Here is a 9,068-nt window from a genome sequence, read left to right as displayed (position 1 = left end):
TTGTCGTTTCTGTTGTGCTCATTGTCTCTGAAGTGAATGGTGTTGTTGTTGATGATGGAACTGATGTTATTGTTGTACCAGGAGATGTAGATATAGTGGTAGGTTGTGTTGTAGCTGTAATAAAACACAGATGCTCAGCATGGCAGGTACATGGAATTCAATGCTTTATTTTCAGTATTTTTAAGAGGAGTGCATTGCTTGACGTACTATTATTTTTCCAATTTTCAACTTACAAATGGCGCAATAAATTCAATAAACCTGTTCTGAGATCCTTTGTGTGTCAGGAAGTCATGATGCACCTTTACAGGACTTTGGTTAGGCTGCATTTGGAGTACTGTGTACAGTTCTGGACCCAGTTCGAGGAAGGATGTGAAGACTTTGGAAAGTGTACAGAGGACGTTTACCAGAATGTCGTCTGGATTAGGTATTAGAAACATAGAAACAATGAAAATAGGTGCAGGGGTAGGCCATTCGGCCCTGCGAGCCAGCAGCGCTATTCAATATGATCATAGCTGATCATCCAAAATCAGTACCCCGTTCCGGCTTTTTCCCCACATCCCTTGATTCCCTTAGCCCTAAGAGCTGAATTTGACTCTCTCTTGAAAACATCCAGTGAATTGGCCTTCTGTGGCAAAGATTTCCGCAGATACACCACCCTCTAACTCAAGATATCCTTCCTAAATAAACGTCCTTTAATTCTGTGGCTATGAGCTCAATTCCTAGACTGTTCCACTAGTGGAAACATCCTCTCCGCATCCACTCTCTCCAAGCCTTTCACTATTCGGTATGTTTCAATGAGGTCCCCCCTCATTCTTCTGTACTCCAGTGAGTACAGGCCCAGTGCTGTCAAACGCTCATCATATGTTAACCCATTCATTCCTGGTAGATGTTGTTGTAGCTGTGATAAATCACAGATGCTCAGCATGGAATATATTTGAATTTTTTTTCACTATTTGCAGTTAGAGTATGTAGTTCAAAATTATTGTTATTTTTTATAAATTTCACCTTACAAATGGCTCAGGAGATTCAATAAACCTGGTCTGTAATATGTTGTTTGTCAGGAATTCACGATGCACCTTTACAGGACTTTGGTTAAACTGCATTTGGAGTACTGTTTACAGTCCTGGTCACCCTGTTAGAGGAAGGGCATGAAGGCTTTGAAAAGTGTACAGAGAAAGTTTACCAGAATGTTGCCTGGATTAGAAGGTATTTGCTACAGGGAGAGGTTTGTTTTGTCTGGATTGCCCGGTGTCGAAGGGAGACCTGACAGAAGTATATAAAATGATGAGAGACATAGATAGGGTAGACAGTCAGAACCTTTATCGCACGATTAAAATATCAAACACGAGAGGGCTTAGCTTAGAGGTGAGATGGCCCAAGTTTAAAGGTGATGTGCGGGACATTTTTTTTACACAGTGACGTGGCTGCCTGGGACGCTGTCAGGGGTAGTTATTGAGGCAGATATGATGGTGCCATTTAACAACCTGTGGAAAACCAAATGGACATGCCGGGAATGGAGGGATATTTATTACAAGTGAGACAGATAAGAGATTGTCTTTATATTTTATTCGACTTAGATATTGTGGGCAGAAGGGCCTATTCCTGTGCTGTTCTGTGCTCTGCTCATTGTTCTCTGTGCTGACTGTCATCTGGATGTTTCCAGTAGTTTCTGCTTTATATCCTGATTTCCAACATCAGTCCTAATTTGATTGATAAATATTCAAGCTTCAACTAGGACAGGAAATCCCATCGAGTTGATCTGTGTTGCTGTGTTACTGAGAGAGAGCGTGCACTTTACTAACAGACAAAGCTTTATGTACAAGGTACTTACTAAATGACGTTGGAGCTGGGGTGGAGCTCTGGGTGGTTGTCGTTTCTGTTGTGCTCGTTGTCTCTGAAGTGAATGGTGTTGTTGTTGATGATGGAACTGATGTTATTGTTGTACCAGGAGATGTCGATGTAGTGGTAGGTTGTGTTGTAGCTGTAATAAAACACAGATGCTCAGCATGGAAGGTACATGGAATTCAATGCTTTATTTTCAGTATTTTTAAGAGGAGTGCATTGCTTGACGTACTATTATTTTTCAAATTTTCAACTTACAAATGGCGCAATAAATTCAATAAACCTGTTCTGAGATCCTTTGTGTGTCAGGAAGTCATGATGCACCTTTACAGGACTTTGGTTAGGCTGCATTTGGAGTACTGTGTACAGTTCTGGACCCAGTTCGAGGAAGGATGTGAAGACTTTGGAAAGTGTACAGAGGACGTTTACCAGAATGTCGTCTGGATTAGGTATTAGAAACATAGAAACAATGAAAATAGGTGCAGGGGTAGGCCATTCGGCCCTGCGAGCCAGCAGCGCTATTCAATATGATCATAGCTGATCATCCAAAATCAGTACCCCGTTCCGGCTTTTTCCCCACATCCCTTGATTCCCTTAGCCCTAAGAGCTGAATCTGACTCTCTCTTGAAAACATCCAGTGAATTGGCCTTCTGTGGCAAAGATTTCCACAGATACACCACCCTCTAACTCAAGATATCCTTCCTAAATAAACGTCCTTTAATTCTGTGGCTATGAGCTCAATTCCTAGACTGTTCCACTAGTGGAAACATCCTCTCCGCATCCACTCTCTCCAAGCCTTTCACTATTCGGTATGTTTCAATGAGGTCCCCCCTCATTCTTCTGTACTCCAGTGAGTACAGGCCCAGTGCTGTCAAACGCTCATCATATGTTAACCCATTCATTCCTGGTAGATGTTGTTGTAGCTGTGATAAATCACAGATGCTCAGCATGGAATATATTTGAATTTTTTTTCACTATTTGCAGTTAGAGTATGTAGTTCAAAATTATTGTTATTTTTTATAAATTTCACCTTACAAATGGCTCAGGAGATTCAATAAACCTGGTCTGTAATATGTTGTTTGTCAGGAATTCACGATGCACCTTTACAGGACTTTGGTTAAACTGCATTTGGAGTACTGTTTACAGTCCTGGTCACCCTGTTAGAGGAAGGGCATGAAGGCTTTGAAAAGTGTACAGAGAAAGTTTACCAGAATGTTGCCTGGATTAGAAGGTATTTGCTACAGGGAGAGGTTTGTTTTGTCTGGATTGCCCGGTGTCGAAGGGAGACCTGACAGAAGTATATAAAATGATAAGAGACATAGATAGGGTAGACAGTCAGAACCTTTATCGCACGATTAAAATATCAAACACGAGAGGGCTTAGCTTAGAGGTGAGATGGCCCAAGTTTAAAGGTGATGTGCGGGACATTTTTTTTACACAGTGACGTGGCTGCCTGGGACGCTGTCAGGGGTAGTTATTGAGGCAGATATGATGGTGCCATTTAACAACCTGTGGAAAACCAAATGGACATGCCGGGAATGGAGGGATATTTATTACAAGGGAGACAGATAAGAGATTGTCTTTATATTTTATTCGACTTAGATATTGTGGGCAGAAGGGCCTATTCCTGTGCTGTTCTGTGCTCTGCTCATTGTTCTCTGTGCTGACTGTCATCTGGATGTTTCCAGTAGTTTCTGCTTTATATCCTGATTTCCAACATCAGTCCTAATTTGATTGATAAATATTCAAGCTTCAACTAGGACAGGAAATCCCATCGAGTTGATCTGTGTTGCTGTGTTACTGAGAGAGAGCGTGCACTTTACTAACAGACAAAGCTTTATGTACAAGGTACTTACTAAATGACGTTGGAGCTGGGGTGGAGCTCTGGGTGGTTGTCGTTTCTGTTGTGCTCATTGTCTCTGAAGTGAATGGTGTTGTTGTTGATGATGGAACTGATGTTATTGTTGTACCAGGAGATGTAGATATAGTGGTAGGTTGTGTTGTAGCTGTAATAAAACACAGATGCTCAGCATGGCAGGTACATGGAATTCAATGCTTTATTTTCAGTATTTTTAAGAGGAGTGCATTGCTTGACGTACTATTATTTTTCCAATTTTCAACTTACAAATGGTGCAATAAATTCAATAAACCTGTTCTGAGATCCTTTGTGTGTCAGGAAGTCATGATGCACCTTTACAGGACTTTGGTTAGGCTGCATTTGGAGTACTGTGTACAGTTCTGGACCCAGTTCGAGGAAGGATGTGAAGACTTTGGAAAGTGTACAGAGGACGTTTACCAGAATGTCGTCTGGATTAGGTATTAGAAACATAGAAACAATGAAAATAGGTGCAGGGGTAGGCCATTCGGCCCTGCGAGCCAGCAGCGCTATTCAATATGATCATAGCTGATCATCCAAAATCAGTACCCCGTTCCGGCTTTTTCCCCACATCCCTTGATTCCCTTAGCCCTAAGAGCTGAATCTGACTCTCTCTTGAAAACATCCAGTGAATTGGCCTTCTGTGGCAAAGATTTCCACAGATACACCACCCTCTCACTCAAGATATCCTTCCTAAATAAACGTCCTTTAATTCTGTGGCTATGAGCTCAATTCCTAGACTGTTCCACTAGTGGAAACATCCTCTCCGCATCCACTCTCTCCAAGCCTTTCACTATTCGGTATGTTTCAATGAGGTCCCCCCTCATTCTTCTGTACTCCAGTGAGTACAGGCCCAGTGCTGTCAAACGCTCATCATATGTTAACCCATTCATTCCTGGTAGATGTTGTTGTAGCTGTGATAAATCACAGATGCTCAGCATGGAATATATTTGAATTTTTTTTCACTACTTGCAGTTAGAGTATGTAGTTCAAAATTATTGTTATTTTTTATAAATTTCACCTTACAAATGGCTCAGGAGATTCAATAAACCTGGTCTGTAATATGTTGTTTGTCAGGAATTCACGATGCACCTTTACAGGACTTTGGTTAAACTGCATTTGGAGTACTGTTTACAGTCCTGGTCACCCTGTTAGAGGAAGGGCATGAAGGCTTTGAAAAGTGTACAGAGAAAGTTTACCAGAATGTTGCCTGGATTAGAAGGTATTTGCTACAGGGAGAGGTTTGTTTTGTCTGGATTGCCCGGTGTCGAAGGGAGACCTGACAGAAGTATATAAAATGATAAGAGACATAGATAGGGTAGACAGTCAGAACCTTTATCGCACGATTAAAATATCAAACACGAGAGGGCTTAGCTTAGAGGTGAGATGGCCCAAGTTTAAAGGTGATGTGCGGGACATTTTTTTTACACAGTGACGTGGCTGCCTGGGACGCTGTCAGGGGTAGTTATTGAGGCAGATATGATGGTGCCATTTAACAACCTGTGGAAAACCAAATGGACATGCCGGGAATGGAGGGATATTTATTACAAGGGAGACAGATAAGAGATTGTCTTTATATTTTATTCGACTTAGATATTGTGGGCAGAAGGGCCTATTCCTGTGCTGTTCTGTGCTCTGCTCATTGTTCTCTGTGCTGACTGTCATCTGGATGTTTCCAGTAGTTTCTGCTTTATATCCTGATTTCCAACATCAGTCCTAATTTGATTGATAAATATTCAAGCTTCAACTAGGACAGGAAATCCCATCGAGTTGATCTGTGTTGCTGTGTTACTGAGAGAGAGCGTGCACTTTACTAACAGACAAAGCTTTATGTACAAGGTACTTACTAAATGACGTTGGAGCTGGGGTGGAGCTCTGGGTGGTTGTCGTTTCTGTTGTGCTCGTTGTCTCTGAAGTGAATGGTGTTGTTGTTGATGATGGAACTGATGTTATTGTTGTACCAGGAGATGTCGATGTAGTGGTAGGTTGTGTTGTAGCTGTAATAAAACACAGATGCTCAGCATGGAAGGTACATGGAATTCAATGCTTTATTTTCAGTATTTTTAAGAGGAGTGCATTGCTTGACGTACTATTATTTTTCAAATTTTCAACTTACAAATGGCGCAATAAATTCAATAAACCTGTTCTGAGATCCTTTGTGTGTCAGGAAGTCATGATGCACCTTTACAGGACTTTGGTTAGGCTGCATTTGGAGTACTGTGTACAGTTCTGGACCCAGTTCGAGGAAGGATGTGAAGACTTTGGAAAGTGTACAGAGGACGTTTACCAGAATGTCGTCTGGATTAGGTATTAGAAACATAGAAACAATGAAAATAGGTGCAGGGGTAGGCCATTCGGCCCTGCGAGCCAGCAGCGCTATTCAATATGATCATAGCTGATCATCCAAAATCAGTACCCCGTTCCGGCTTTTTCCCCACATCCCTTGATTCCCTTAGCCCTAAGAGCTGAATCTGACTCTCTCTTGAAAACATCCAGTGAATTGGCCTTCTGTGGCAAAGATTTCCACAGATACACCACCCTCTAACTCAAGATATCCTTCCTAAATAAACGTCCTTTAATTCTGTGGCTATGAGCTCAATTCCTAGACTGTTCCACTAGTGGAAACATCCTCTCCGCATCCACTCTCTCCAAGCCTTTCACTATTCGGTATGTTTCAATGAGGTCCCCCCTCATTCTTCTGTACTCCAGTGAGTACAGGCCCAGTGCTGTCAAACGCTCATCATATGTTAACCCATTCATTCCTGGTAGATGTTGTTGTAGCTGTGATAAATCACAGATGCTCAGCATGGAATATATTTGAATTTTTTTTCACTATTTGCAGTTAGAGTATGTAGTTCAAAAATTATTGTTATTTTTTTATAAATTTCACCTTACAAATGGCTCAGGAGATTCAATAAACCTGGTCTGTAATATGTTGTTTGTCAGGAATTCACGATGCACCTTTACAGGACTTTGGTTAAACTGCATTTGGAGTACTGTTTACAGTCCTGGTCACCCTGTTAGAGGAAGGGCATGAATGCTTTGAAAAGTGTACAGAGAAAGTTTACCAGAATGTTGCCTGGATTAGAAGGTATTTGCTACAGGGAGAGGTTTGTTTTGTCTGGATTGCCCGGTGTCGAAGGGAGACCTGACAGAAGTATATAAAATGATGAGAGACATAGATAGGGTAGACAGTCAGAACCTTTATCGCACGATTAAAATATCAAACACGAGAGGGCTTAGCTTAGAGGTGAGATGGCCCAAGTTTAAAGGTGATGTGCGGGACATTTTTTTTACACAGTGACGTGGCTGCCTGGGAAGCTGTCAGGGGTAGTTATTGAGGCAGATATGATGGTGCCATTTAACAACCTGTGGAAAAACAAATGGACATGCCGGGAATGGAGGGATATTTATTACAAGGGAGACAGATAAGAGATTGTCTTTATATTTTATTCGACTTAGATATTGTGGGCAGAAGGGCCTATTCCTGTGCTGTTCTGTGCTCTGCTCATTGTTCTCTGTGCTGACTGTCATCTGGATGTTTCCAGTAGTTTCTGCTTTATATCCTGATTTCCAACATCAGTCCTAATTTGATTGATAAATATTCAAGCTTCAACTAGGACAGGAAATCCCATCGAGTTGATCTGTGTTGCTGTGTTACTGAGAGAGAGCGTGCACTTTACTAACAGACAAAGCTTTATGTACAAGGTACTTACTAAATGACGTTGGAGCTGGGGTGGAGCTCTGGGTGGTTGTCGTTTCTGTTGTGCTCGTTGTCTCTGAAGTGAATGGTGTTGTTGTTGATGATGGAACTGATGTTATTGTTGTACCAGGAGATGTAGATATAGTGGTAGGTTGTGTTGTAGCTGTAATAAAACACAGATGCTCAGCATGGAAGGTACATGGAATTCAATGCTTTATTTTCAGTATTTTTAAGAGGAGTGCATTGCTTGACGTACTATTATTTTTCCAATTTTCAACTTACAAATGGCGCAATAAATTCAATAAACCTGTTCTGAGATCCTTTGTGTGTCAGGAAGTCATGATGCACCTTTACAGGACTTTGGTTAGGCTGCATTTGGAGTACTGTGTACAGTTCTGGACCCAGTTCGAGGAAGGATGTGAAGACTTTGGAAAGTGTACAGAGGACGTTTACCAGAATGTCGTCTGGATTAGGTATTAGAAACATAGAAACAATGAAAATAGGTGCAGGGGTAGGCCATTCGGCCCTGCGAGCCAGCAGCGCTATTCAATATGATGATAGCTGATCATCCAAAATCAGTACCCCGTTCCGGCTTTTTCCCCACATCCCTTGATTCCCTTAGCCCTAAGAGCTGAATCTGACTCTCTCTTGAAAACATCCAGTGAATTGGCCTTCTGTGGCAAAGATTTCCACAGATACACCACCCTCTAACTCAAGATATCCTTCCTAAATAAACGTCCTTTAATTCTGTGGCTATGAGCTCAATTCCTAGTCTGTTCCACTAGTGGAAACATCCTCTCCGCATCCACTCTCTCCAAGCCTTTCACTATTCGGTATGTTTCAATGAGGTCCCCCCTCATTCTTCTGTACTCCAGTGAGTACAGGCCCAGTGCTGTCAAACGCTCATCATATGTTAACCCATTCATTCCTGGTAGATGTTGTTGTAGCTGTGATAAATCACAGATGCTCAGCATGGAATATATTTGATTTTTTTTTCACTATTTGCAGTTAGAGTATGTAGTTCAAAAATTATTGTTATTTTTTTATAAATTTCACCTTACAAATGGCTCAGGAGATTCAATAAACCTGGTCTGTAATATGTTGTTTGTCAGGAATTCACGATGCACCTTTACAGGACTTTGGTTAAACTGCATTTGGAGTACTGTTTACAGTCCTGGTCACCCTGTTAGAGGAAGGGCATGAATGCTTTGAAAAGTGTACAGAGAAAGTTTACCAGAATGTTGCCTGGATTAGAAGGTATTGGCTACAGGGAGAGGTTTGTTTTGTCTGGATTGCCCGGTGTCGAGGGGAGACCTGACAGAAGTATATAAAATGATAAGAGACATAGATAGGGTAGACAGTCAGAACCTTTATCGCACGAATAAAATATCAAACACGAGAGGGCTTAGCTTAGAGGTGAGATGGCCCAAGTTTAAAGGTGATGTGCGGGACATTTTTTTTACACAGTGACGTGGCTGCCTGGGACGCTGTCAGGGGTAGTTATTGAGGCAGATATGATGGTGCCATTTAACAACCTGTGGAAAACCAAATGGACATGCCGGGAATGGAGGGATATTTATTACAAGGGAGACAGATAAGAGATTGTCTTTATATTTTATTCGACTTAGATATTGTGGGCAGAAGGGC

The sequence above is a fragment of the Rhinoraja longicauda genome, chromosome 13, assembly GCF_053455715.1.
Source record: "Rhinoraja longicauda isolate Sanriku21f chromosome 13, sRhiLon1.1, whole genome shotgun sequence".
NCBI lineage: Eukaryota > Metazoa > Chordata > Chondrichthyes > Rajiformes > Arhynchobatidae > Rhinoraja > Rhinoraja longicauda.
This window is presented reverse-complemented; position numbering follows the sequence as displayed.